Source organism: Herpailurus yagouaroundi, unplaced genomic scaffold (genome assembly GCF_014898765.1).
Source record: "Herpailurus yagouaroundi ecotype Mexico unplaced genomic scaffold, PumYag 196, whole genome shotgun sequence".
Taxonomy (NCBI): Eukaryota; Metazoa; Chordata; class Mammalia; order Carnivora; family Felidae; genus Herpailurus; species Herpailurus yagouaroundi.
The window spans coordinates 14330770-14343931 of record NW_024412427.1 but is presented as its reverse complement, the minus strand read 5'-3'; the positions used below and the strand labels follow the sequence as shown (position 1 = coordinate 14343931).

The following is a 13162-nucleotide window of genomic DNA, read 5'->3' as shown; positions in this document are numbered from 1 at the left end:
CTGAGACAAAACGCGCTTAATCGCTGCAAATCTCGTTAGTATGCTTTCTGGCGACAGTTTCTCCCACGTTGCGCCCCCAGTCCGGAACGGCACCTGCAGGGACTCCTTAGCACATCCCAGCATGGCCGCACTCAGCCGGATTCTGCGGGGGGCGGAGTCGGAAGCGGTCCCGCCCCGCCTCCTGGTAGGAAGGGGGTTTCCGCTTCCGGCAGCGGCGGCTGCAGCCTCGCTCTGGTCCCTGCGGCTGGCGGCCGAGCCGTGTGTCTCCTCCTCCGCCGCCGCCATATTGTCTGTGTGAGGAGAGGGGAGAGCGGCCGCCGCCGCTGCCGCTTCCACCACAGGTACTGTGGGAGCCGCCAGGCGAGGTCGTTGGTGTGTGGAGGTGGGCCCGGGATAGGACAACGGGTCGCGGTCGGCCCTCGCGCTCCCAGCGGACTCCCAAACGGCCCATCGCCTTCCCCTGCCCCCCCCCCCCCCTTACACACACCAGCCGAGGCCCCTGCAGCCCATCGGGGAGGCCCGGGGCCACCCTTCAGGACCGCGAGCGAGGCTTGCGGGGCGGAGGCTGATGGGAGGGTGGGAACTGGCTTTCTGGAGTCCCGCTTGTGGCGGGGGAGAGGGCTGGACTGGGGCGGGGACTAGGGGGCAACTTGGAGGAGGGGGTCGCCCGAGGGGGAAGGGAGCTTGAGGGGTGGGGCCACAGGGGGATGCTGGGGGAGGGTGCCTAGGGGAGTGGTGCTTGATGGGTAGGGTGGGGTGAACCCTCCCGGGAAGCGGAGCAGCTGGAGTGGGGGCCTTCCAAGGGTCCCTGTGGGCCGGGCCGGGCTTCCCACCTGCAGACTGGGGTGCAAAGAGGAGGGAACCCCGCGCGAGGTCGCTGGGAAGAAAGGGGGGAAGGGACCGCGAAGTGGGGCAGAATGGGTGGAGTTGGGAGTTCAGCGTTAGTTGGGAGCCTGGGTGGTAGAGAAGTATGTAGAATGGAAGGTTGGCCAGCAGTGTCCAGCCTAGTTTGTGACCTTTCGAAAGAGTGGGACTTCTATTTTGTTTTTTTGCTGCTGCTGCTGTTGTTGTTTGTTGTTTTGCAGCGTCGGAACGTTTCTAGTCTAAGCAGGTGATGGGTGGAGCTTCGGTAGTTTGTTTTTGGAAAGCGAAGTCAGGGTGGGAAGAAGTCGCTTCTTGACTCTTGGCTATTGTGGGGAGGGAAGAGTTCCGAAACGAAGGTGGTGCCTTGACTTGGGAAGGACTCGGTTGCCTGGAAGCTGCTGAGGTCTGTGGGAAGGGGGCACGGGGAGAAGACGTGCAAAGAAAACGGGAAGGGGACGATTTCAGCAGGAGTTAGGAGGCTGCATTACACCTAAGGAGTGGCGGTGTCGGCCAGGGCTAAGGAGCCAGAGGGCCTGGGTTCTCAAATGTCTGTGCCTTTGCTACTTAGCTGTGCGCCCTGATCTCTGTAAGCCTTGGTTTTCCTATCTGTAAAGTGGGGGCCGTAGTATTTCCTAGGTCGTACGTTTGCGGTGAGCGGTAAAAAGGATACTTTGTGTCGAGTGCTTACCACAGTACCTGGCAGGTAGTAAGCGCTTGATAGGTTAAAGGGACCAGCTGCTGTATTTAGGGGTCCTCTGTTCTACGTAAAATGTGTGGTCAGGAACCAAACGGTGGGCGAGACTTCAGAATATTACCCTTGTGGAAATTGCTGCAGTGTTTTGTTTCGTTGTAAGTCGATTTGGCGTAACTGGCTTGGTGGGCCCTTGAAAGACCAGGGCCAATAGCAGGTCTCCCTCGTGTCATTTAAAAAGCCAAAAACCAAAAAACGTCAACTGCTGTTTGACCTGGGCACCCTCATCCTTCTGTGACTTTGAAATACTTGACTTTCATTTGCTATTGGGGGAGGGTGTACAACTTGAAGAAAGAAAAGATTTGAAGTTTGCTTGGGTTGATTTATCCACTGATTACAAAGTTAGGTCACCCTGGGGCAACTTTTTTTCTTTTTTTTTTCTTTAAACCCCGACATGCCCGGTTATGTCCTCCTGTATGGAATACAGTAGCGAAGAGAAGCACACGTTGAAGGGGAATGTTAGGTTAGTTTCCGTGTAATGGGTTTCTTGCCTTGCTGTTTGGGGATGAAACAAGTGGCAGCTTCTTTTCCACAGTGTATTTTTAGTTCTCCTGTTGCCTAGCCACTGTTACAGGCTGAGTCTTTGATTTTACTGTTGTCTCTGTCTCTGAACAGATACCTTTACTTCACATACTCCTTTGGAGAAAGGGGAAATTTTCTCCAGGAACTGAGTTGAAAGCCTTCCCTTAGGGTTTGGGTGTGGGGTAGACAGAATGATACCCTCCCCAACAAAGATGTCCATACTCTAATTCCCAGAATCTGTGAATGTGTTACGTGGTAAAAGGGACTTTGCAGATCGCCTTAGAGTCAAGAATCTGAAAATAGGAAGATGATTCTGCATTTCATGGATGGACCCAATCTACTGACACAAGACCTTGAAAGCAGAGAACTTGACCCCACCTGGGAGTCAAGGGAGGGCAGAAGGGTGAACACAGAGATTGCGACCGTGAGAAGGACTCCGTTTGCTGTTGCTAGAGGGGGCCACAGGGAAAGCATGAGAAGGAATATGGTCGGCTCCAGTGGCAAAGACCAGCCCCAGCTGACAGCCGGCACTAGGAAATGGAGACCTCAGTCCTACAACCACCAGAAACTGATTGTGACCAACAGCCAGAATGAGCTAGGAAGTGGATTCTTCCCCTAGAGTTTCCAGCAAGGAATATACCTTGATTCTGGCCTCGTGCCCTAAGCAGAAGACTTAGCCAGAGCCCGCGTAACTTCTGACCTACAGAAACTTCTGTGACCTGAGATAATAAATTTCTGTTGTTTGAAGCCACTCCTGCTTGTGGCAGTTTGTTACCGCGGCAGTAGAACATTGTATCGACTTTTGGTACCTGGAGTGGGGTACTGTTACCTAAAAATGTGGAAGTGGATGAAGGCCAGAAAATTTTTGAGGAGCATGGTAGAAAAGACCTACAACAGATGGTAGAAATATGGATGTTGACTCCTAGTGAGGGCTCAGGGGGAAATGAGGCAGGTATTAGAAACTGGAGGAAAGAGGATCCTTGTTACTAGGTGGCAAGTAAGTTTAGAATTGTATCCTGTGGTTATGTGGAAAAGAGAACTAGTAAGTCATAAACCTGGCTATCCAGTGGAGATTTCCAAGCAAAGTGTGGAAGGTGGAGCCTGATGTATTTGTGCCTGTGAGTCTGACTAACAACAGGGAACCCCTATGAAATTTACGTAAAGTCCATGAGGTCCTTGAGGATTTTATACTGACAGAAACGATGCCAGCTTGGATTGAAAGACATAGTATGAAAGTTAAAGAGGTCTGTTAAAACCCCCCAGAGTCTAGGCAGGAAACGGGCTGGTAAACTCAGGTGTGAGTGTGCTGCTTTTTGTTAAAATGTGGGCGACTCAGAAGCTGGAACCAAGAGCCCAGAGAGGTGGAGCTGAAAGCTGCAGAGGGTTTTTCCCTGCCTTTGAAATGGAATGGAGTTTGTCCAGATTTTGAAACTGCTTTGGACCAATGGATCTGTTTTCTCTTCCGTTTTCCTTTTTTGGACTGGGAATTCTATAACTGTTGCCCTATACCTGTCCCACCCTTGTGTATTGGAAGCAGGTAGCTTGGTTTTTGTTTTCAGAAATTGTGCCCCAGGAGTTCTTATTGTATTATACACAAAGCCTCATCCACATCTGATTTAGATGATGAGATTTGGGACTTTTTAATTGATGACCTTTAGGTGAGATTTTGGGATTTTGAGTTGATGCTATAATGGAATGAGACCTTAGGATGCAATGGATGTATTTTGCATTTGGGAAAGATATGAATCAATGGAGGTCAGAGGGTGGGCTGTGGTAGATGAAATGACACCCTGCCTTCCCTCTCCCCTCAAAGGTGTCTGTACCCTAATCCTGGAATCTGAATATGTTAACATTATATGGCAAAAGGGACTTTGCAAATGTAATTATGGTTTAAGTATCTTAAGATAGGAAGATTATCCTGGATTTTCTGAGTGGGGCCAATCTAACATGAAGGCAAAGAACTTTCTCCAGCTGGAGTCAGAGAGATGGGTCAGAAGTTAGAGATTTGAAACATGAGGGGAACTCAACCCGCCATTACTGGAGGGGGCGTCATGGAAAGCAAGTGGACAGCCCCTTGCTGACCGCTAGCAAGGAAATGGGGGCATCCATCATAACAATCACAAGAAACTGAACTCAGCCAGCAGTCTAAATGAGCTTGGAAGCAGATTCCTGTCCCTGCCCCAAGTGTCAGCAAGGAACAGAGCAAGGTGGACATCTTGAGGGTTTTTTTTTTTTTGGTTTTTTTCTTTTTGGTCTTGGGAGACACTAAGCAGAAGATCCATCCAAGTGCACCTGATTTCTGGCCTATAGAAACTGTGAGATGATAAATTTGTGTTGTTTTATGTTTGTGGTAATTTGTACAGCAACAGTAGAAAATGAATAGAGGCCTTTTGCTGATTTTATTTAAAACTTTCGGGGGGATAGGGGTGCCTGGGTGGCTCAGTTGGTTGAGGGTCTGACTTCCACGCAGGTCACGATCTCACAGTTGTGAGTTCGAGCCCCACTTTGGGCTCTGTGCTGACATCTCAGAGCCTGGAGCCTGCTTCCAATTCGGTGTGTCCCTTTCTTTCTGCCCCTCCCTACTCATGCTCTGTTTCTCTCTCACAAATAAATAAACATTAAAAAAATAAATAAAAAAAGAAAATTTCAGGGGGATTTTCTAAAGAACAGAAGTAGCAAAGATTATTCTGCAAAGTGATTCGGTTCTAGAAGACTTCACAGAGTAATTGTGTTGAGTAGAACCTATGCCTTTTCCTTAGTGTTTAAATATCCTGTTACTGCCCTTAAATACAATTGGAATTGGAATTGGCTAGATGACTAGCATTGAAAAATGTGGATTCTAGAGCTCTAGGCCATTTTGGTAGGATTTCTATAAATTGATGACTTTTCCTTGCCTATAATAAATGTCTTGAATAAATGACATAATTTCTTCATTAATTTTTATTGGCTGAATAAAGCAATAAGTTTATATGACCGCCTTTTAAAGACTTACTTCTAACTTTTTAGAGGAGATGGAAATGGGTGATCTTTTTTTGTGAATTGATAACCACCTATACACAGTAGTCTGTTCTTTTTACCCTTCCCACCCCAACCCGAAGTTGTTGTAACGTCTTTTCTCCCTGTCTTTGTCATTTGAGGTTAAGAGTCACATTTGGGAATTATAATTGCAGTATGGAGTTCTAACTTTTAAGAAAGGCTGTCCTGCCGCAGTATCCTGCTGATTTGATTCATAAAATGTAGACTCTCAACTTTAGTGGGGACTTCAGAGGATGGAGGAAAGGAGACCACTTCTTTTCAATTTAGTTACCTGAATAGAAAGATGATTACAAAATTAGAACATTTCAGGGTATGAAGGCCTTTTTAAGATTATGTATTTGACTTTTGGGTTTAGAGTAAAGGAAATTGGGCCACATGAAGGTTAAGTAGCTCAACCTGGTATCAGCCCTGGAGCTGGCCTAGAATCCTGGTCCAGGCAGTGGAGATACATGGCTTTTGAACTGTATTCCTTGTGCACTCCCTGCCTTGCCCTTTTTCTAGGTTTTACCTTGGACAGGTTCTCTCTGCCTCACCTTCCTTGTGGAGTCATTGTGAGAATTGAGATAGTGTAACACATTTAACAGTACCTACCATATGAAGTGCCCCAAGGATGTTAACTGTTGTAACATTTATGATAGTTGTTTTGGCAACTATATGACAACTTCTGCATAATCCCGTTAGTTTGTATAAATTTAGAAACAGAACTGGTGAAGTTTAGCACTGGATTAGGTATAAGGTCTTAGCACTTTAAGGGAATGATAATGTTTGTGATACTTGATTTAAAATGAGAAACTGGTTGGGGCGCCTGGGTGGCGCAGTCGGTTAAGCGTCCGACTTCAGCCAGGTCACGATCTCGCGATCCGTGAGTTTGAGCCCCGCGTCGGGCTCTGGGCTGATGGCTCAGAGCCTGGAGCCGGTTTCCGATTCTGTGTCTCCCTCTCTCTCTGACCCTCCCCCGTTCATGCTCTGTCTCTCTCTGTCCCAAAAATAAATAAACGTTGAAAAAAAAATTATATTAAAATGAGAAACTGGTTGGGGTGCCTGGCTGGCTCAGCCGGTAGAGCATGCAACTCTTCATCTCAGGGTTGTGAGTTGGAGCTCCACATTGGGTGTAGCATACTTATAAATAAAATCTTAAAAAAAGAAATGAGGGGCGCCTGGGTGGCGCAGTCGGTTAAGCATCCGACTTCAGCCAGGTCACGATCTCGCGGTCCGTGAGTTCGAGCCCCGCGTCAGGCTCTGGGCTGATGGCTCAGAGCCTGGAGCCTGTTTCCGATTCTGTGTCTCCCTCTCTCTCTGCCCCTCCCCCGTTCATGCTCTGTCTCTCTCTGTCCCAAAAGTAAATAAAAACGTTGAAAAAAAATTAAAAAAAAAAAAAAAGAAATGAGAAACTGGATTTGATCCTTGGTCTGTTAAATTCATTGAGTGACCTGGGCCAAGTTTGTTTCCCAAGAGTATTAGTGTGTTTGTACACCTAAATTTTTTTGAACTCCTAAGATGGATAATTTCAAAAGTGGTATATCATTTAGCTATTTTTTAATAGAAATCTGGGCCAGCTAGCTTTTCAAACAAAGAAATTCCTTCAGGATTAAGGAAAAGGAATTGCTGTCATTGTAACAAAGGGTATAGGGTTATAGACATTTGGTATAGTATTGGGTTATAGACAATTGGTAGTTTTTCTTAAATATTTGATATGCTCTGGGATAGATTTCAACAGACCTAGTTGTTGACCAGATACCCTTCGTTTCCCACATAGAAATCAAGGATTGAGTCTTTTTAAAAGTTTAAGGTGAAAGCATTCACAGAACCCTGCTAGGAGCGGTATTTCATTGGTTTCTACAAATTCTGTGTCATTCAGCCTTAGACATGAGAAGCCTGCTTAGCAACAGTTGCTATGGTGGGCAAGCTTTTTTTTTTTACATTAGTGGTAATAGTGTTTTCTTGCATAGAAGATACCGGGTTATCTGAAGTGAGGGTTTTAGCATTAAATACCAAGATACATTTAGAATAATCTTTTATAATTTATATGTGTCACATCTTAAATGCCCTTGTATTGGTTACTTTTTTCTTTTCCTTTTATACTTTCTGATCTTGTGGATTATTCTGATAGGTTTTTACTAGCTGAAACATTTTAATCTGCTTGGAAAAGTGAACACTTGGAATTTTTCTGAAGTTATGACTAATGCACTAATGGGCATTTCTCAATTTAGCTATCTCATTAATGTGCTATAAATTTTAAGAAAGCAACCCTGTGAAAAATGAGTGGGTAAATTATTTTCCTAAAAAATTGAATCATGTCATATCAGAAAATATAAAATAGCCATTTTAGGCTATTGAATTTATAACCAGTGAAAAGGTGTTACTTGTTCAGCAGATCCTGAATGCCTGCTACATGTCTGGTAGGTGCTATCATAAGGATTTCTAAAATTAAAAAAAAAAAAACTTGAGTATTTTATTTATTTTTGAGAGAGAGACAGAGTGTGAGCAAGGGAGGGGCAGAGAGAGAGGGAGACGCAATCCCAAGTAGGCTCCAGGCTTCAAGCTGTCAGCACAGAGCCCCATGTAGGGCTTGAACCCACAAACAGTGAGATCATGACCTGAGCCAAAGTCAGATGCTTAACCGACTGAGCCACCCACGTGCCCCTAAGAATTTCTAGATTGTCCCTGTTCCCAAGTTTACAGTTGAATGACATTTTGTAATCCTATATCATTCCACAATGTAGTACCTTTCTGAAATGTTTTCTTGTGAAAACTCCTACTGGCTTTGTGTCTTAGGTATAGACACAGAAATCTGGGTGGGGGAGGGATTGAGAATTTCTCATTCTTAATGGAATTCTTTAACTGAGACTGCGGGAGGGGGTGGGGGGGGGGCGCAACAGGATAGCTGGAAAGAACTCCATCTTTGGAGTGAGATGACCGTATTTGGAGGTTACTTAACCTCTCAAACCTGGATTTTGCTATCCAATTAGGGTAGCAGCTACCTTGAGCCATTTATTAACCTTCAGTTTTTTTCATCTTTAAATGGGGGTTAGTAGTACTTACCTTAGATGTTCTTGTGAGGATTAATAACTAAAGTACCAGCTAATGTTTTCTCTGAGTTACTGTGAGGATGAAGAGTTGTTTTATAAAATACTGGATGCCTGACTAATGAGAGTTCTTTCTCTTTGCTGTCAGTGAAGACCATGTGTTCATTGCAGTGCTACTGCTCTTTTTTTTTTTTTAATTTTTTTTTCAACGTTTATTTATTTTTGGAACAGAGAGAGACAGAGCATGAACGGGGGAGGGGCAGAGAGAGAGGGAGACACAGAATCGGAAACAGGCTCCAGTCTCCGAGCCATCAGCCCAGAGCCTGACGCGGGGCTCGAACTCACGGACCGCGAGATCGTGACCTGGCTGAAGTCGGACGCTTAACCGACTGCGCCACCCAGGCGCCCCAGTGCTACTGCTCTTTATTTTCATTTTCTGCTGCCAGGAGTTCTTATTTTTTAATGAGGCCTTTTGACCCGTACTTCCTGTTTCTGGTGTGTCCTGCTGGGTGAGTGAGGTACTGAATTGCTATTTAGGGGTGGGTCGGGTATGTAATTTACACCCAGTGTAGATTGCCTCGGTTGCTCGGGTACAGCATACATTGCCAGAGTGGTTATCTGGTCTTGGTGAATCTAGGGTTCTCTTCTAGGTAGAGAAGTGAATCTGCCTAGCTCATACTCAGGCAAAGTTCAAGGTTTGCTCACCTGTAGCCTTGTGGACCTGGATCAGAGGTCTTATTCCCCAGTGGTTTGATCACAGTTTACTTGTACTTGCGTATTATGTGTTAGGAATATGTTTGGAGAACTTTTTCCCGTGTTAACATTTTCTCTATGTCCTATTCTCTCAGGTATGATCTTAACTTTCTTGTTTGCTCTGAATTTTGCAATCAGACACTTGGTAGGCAAAGCAGGAACCTATCTTTATCAGTACTTTAAAGTACATAAATCATTCTACGTATTTATGACTATATAGACTGAATATATATATAGCCATCTGCTTTGGAGTTGGTCTTCTATCTTCAAGCCGGAGAGAGGGAGAGAAAGAACCTTAAGATCTTAAGCGGGCTCCACACCCAGTGGAGAGCCTGACCCGAGGTTCCATCTCACGACCTGAGCCAAATCAAGAATTGGACACCTGACCGAGCCACCCAGGTGCCTCTTCCATCTTTTAAAACCCGATTTTTATACCAATGTCTCCTGGTGACCATCCCATTCAGATAAGAGACTAATGAAGGCTCCTGATTGTTAAAACTCACATCCTCCACCCTTCACCTTGCCTCCAAATTTAAAGCAACCCATTTCGTTGTAGTATGTATCGTAGGCTGTTATTAAATCAGTGTGCAGAATTAGGGAAATAGTGTTTAATTAGTGAAAATAACCTATTTACGCTTTGAATCCTAAACAGAGTAGGATTAAAATCTGGCCTCCTTCACCTAGTAATCCTTTGATCTTTGGCAGGTCATATAACCTCTGAACCTGTTTCTTTTTTCTTTCTTCTTCTTCTTCTTTTTTTTAATGTTTAATTATTTTTGAGAGAGCACAAGCAGGGAGGGGCAGGGGAGGGGGGCAGAGGATATGAAGCAGGCTCCGTGCTGACAGCAGAGAGCACGATGTGGGGCTCAAACTCATGAACTGTGAGTTGGTGACCTGAGCCGAAGTCAGATGTTTAACCGACTGAGCCACCCAGGCACCCCTGAACCTGTTTATTTCTAAAATGGGAGTTAACATTTCCTCCCATGCTTGGTTTATAAGAGGCATTCAAATGGAAAGCAGTAGTTATTATTACATGCATAAATGCTGGATTATACTTTAGATCTCAAATGAAGTTTTCTGTCTTTGGGTTCCAGAGGGTTGTGGCCAGTGGAACAAAGTTTCAGATTGTGACTTTATTTTGATTGTGTTGCCTAGTAAAATGATATACAGATGAAGACTTCTTTGCCCATCATTTATTCTGTATTATTGGAGACAGTACTGGACTTCAAATTTATGTCAGATGTTTGAGGTAGAGCTGCCTTAATTCAAGTAAGTCAAACTGCTTGGGTTTTCTTATACTTCCCTTCATTGGAAGACCTCCCACTGTTGCTATGTTATTTATGTAACATTGACACTTTGATTCTTTTTCTGGCTTAAAGGTAGAGAAATGAAATTCACACAGAGCCCAAATGCTAATGTTTTTTGTTATTTCATACTTGCTGGTTTGCTTTATGGGAAAGCTTGAGTGTGTTGCCTTTTAAAACAGAAATGTTGTAAATTTTGTAGTTGGGAATAAAGACAGGAGGCCCCATACTGTGTTAGGATTGCAATGTCTTAAATATCCTGCAGGTTTATGTAAGCAATAACTATGTGAGTTATCGAGTATTATTGTGAATATTTATATTTCAAATTTGGATCCTTAACAGGGCCAGAAGAAACTTAGGCTGTTGACTTTGAATGGGTAGTTCTTGCTTATTCGGTGTGTACTTGGAGTCTTAGGATTTGAAGGTCAGAATGGGTTAAGGGAACTGTCAAGGAGCTAATTTTTAACCTTGTGTATATTTCCCCCAATTTAAGAAACAAAACACCACTACTTACATGGCATTAGCTTGATAGATGAGAGAGAATATTGTCCATGACTTTGAGATAAGAAAGTAGAATCATTATAAAGTGGAGCTGGAAAGGTAACTTCACTTAATCTTACATTCATGTTTACCATTAACCTGTTTGTTTGTTTATTTTGGCTTATTCTTCCAAGTTAGGGTTATGAAGCTTATGTTATTTTATTTTATTTTATTTTATTTTATTAATCTCTGCACCCAGAATGGGGCTCAAACTCACGACTCTGAGTTCAAGAGTTGCACGCTCTTCTGACTGACCCAGCCAGGTGACTCAGATTAGGAGGTTTAGTTTGTGTTTGTTTTTGTTTTTTGTGCCAGTGACCTACATACAAGTAGATGGTCTCTCAGAAGTCATTGTTCATTAATGGTTATATCTGGATTAAGATGTTGGAAAAGATGATTATACGTATATCCCTTGAAACAAGGGGAGTTATGAAATAGTTTTTTTCAATTTACTGCATGGATTCTGACAGTTTCAGCTTGTGATCTCTGTATGTTATTTAAACTTGGATTTTTCAGCCAATGTGCTATATTAGCCTATATTAGCGTGAGTTAACAGATGCACTGAGGTACTGGTCCCTTCAGCCCTCTGGCCATTTGTGCAGGCTACATACAGGGCATCCAAGCCAATGTCTTTAGGTCCAAAAGTCTTGATCACTCATCCCAGTGTGCCATACAAATACTACTTTCTCTTGGTGTTTTGAATTTTAAAAAGGCAATAAGCACTGATTTAGAAGTTTGGTAATTGAGTTTTTTAACACTTTTAAGACGCAAAAGGCCGCCAATCTTAAGATAATCTTGGCTTTAAATTTAGAAAAGACTATTTTAAAGTATCTCTCAGATCTAAAGTAATTCTCTTTCCACATACAATTGAAGAGATACACTTTTAAAAGTTAGGGGTGCCTGGGTGGCTCCGTCTGTTAAGCATTTGACTACTGGTTTTGACTCAGGTCATGAGCTCATGGTACGTGTGTCCCATGCGTCTGACCCCACCTTGGGCTCTGCACTGATAGCCTGCTTGGGATTCTCTCCCTCTCCTGCTGGCATACTTTTCTCTCTCTCTCTCTCTCTATTTCTCTGAATGAATGAACAAATGAACAACCATAAACGATTCAAATTTAGACATTTGAAAGAAATTCAGGTTCTGGGGCACCTGGGTTAAGCTTCTGACTGAATTCAGCTCAGATCATGATCTCACGATTCGTGGGTTCAAGCCCTACATTGGACTCTGTGCTTACAGCTCAGACCCTGGAGCCTACTTGGAATTCTGTGTCTCCCTCTCTGCCCCTCCCCTGATTGCACTCTGTCTCTCAAAAATAAATAAACATTAAGAATTAAAAAAAAAAAAAATTCAGGTTCTTACTTTTTTATACAGTGAAGCGAAACTAAAGTGTCCTTGCTTAGAACTGTTGTCCTCACCTGACTCTGAATACCACCTTATCTTTTCTGAAACTGACAGTTTGTTAATCATTCATCAAGCATAGGTCTCCTGCTAGAACATAAATTGGAGCCTAGGATACATTGTCTTCCTCTCTCCCTTCAGGAAAGAGTGAGATAATATATTGTACTTAGTTTGAGAAATTTAATGGTTTAATACTTATGAAAATTATCAAGTTAACCTTTTTAAATGTATATTTTACAATGTTAAAGGGGACATTACCTTTTGCCTCTGATTTTTTTTTTTTAAGTTTTATTTATTTATTTGAGAGACAGTGAGTAGGGGAGGGGCAGAGCAAGAGGGAGAGAGAGGATCCCAAGCTGATAGCACAGAGCCCTACATGGAGCTTGATGTCATGAACCGTGAGACCATGACCTGAGCCGAAATCAGGAGTCAGGACGCTCAACCCACTGAGCCACCCAGGGCCCCTAACTCAGAAATTATTAATTCTACTGGGGTTTACAGATTCCTCTGGGCCTGTGATAGAAACTACAGACCTTTTCTTCACAAAAATATACCTGCACATGCTATTTTGTATATACTTTTAGGAGTTTCATTTACCTCTGATCTCATTGATGGACTCCATTTTCAAGGCCATAATTTATGTAGCCCAAATAAGTTTTGCCTTTTCATTCATTATTTTTAGTACTGTAACCAATTAACCTGATTTATCATTTGTCACACTATTAGTTTTTCAACAAATATTTCTAGACCATATGTCAGCTTTAGTGTTAGATTCCTGAGGATACAGAAGCACTATTCTCTGCCCTTGGAGTTTTGTTTAGCTAAAAAGATGTGTACGATGACCATGCTAGATGGAAGGGGTAAGCAAAAAGTGCTGTTGAAGTGCAGAGGAAGGGCGTCGACCATTAGAATTTTTCTGTAAATCCATGTTTGGTTCTGCATTTCTTTTTTTCTTTTTTTTAATGTT

The 13162-nt window shown here is 43.4% G+C and overlaps 1 protein-coding gene across 1 annotated transcript in view; it reads left to right on the top strand.

The window, feature by feature from the left end:
* Positions 1 to 213: 213 nt before the first annotated feature.
* CSNK2A1 (casein kinase 2 alpha 1) overlaps positions 214 to 13162 on the top strand; it is a 55819-nt gene continuing 42870 nt past the window's right edge. The window contains exon 1 of the mRNA XM_040447446.1: positions 214 to 341. The gene's annotated coding sequence lies outside the window, so the exon portion shown is untranslated. The remainder of the gene's footprint in view (positions 342 to 13162) is intronic.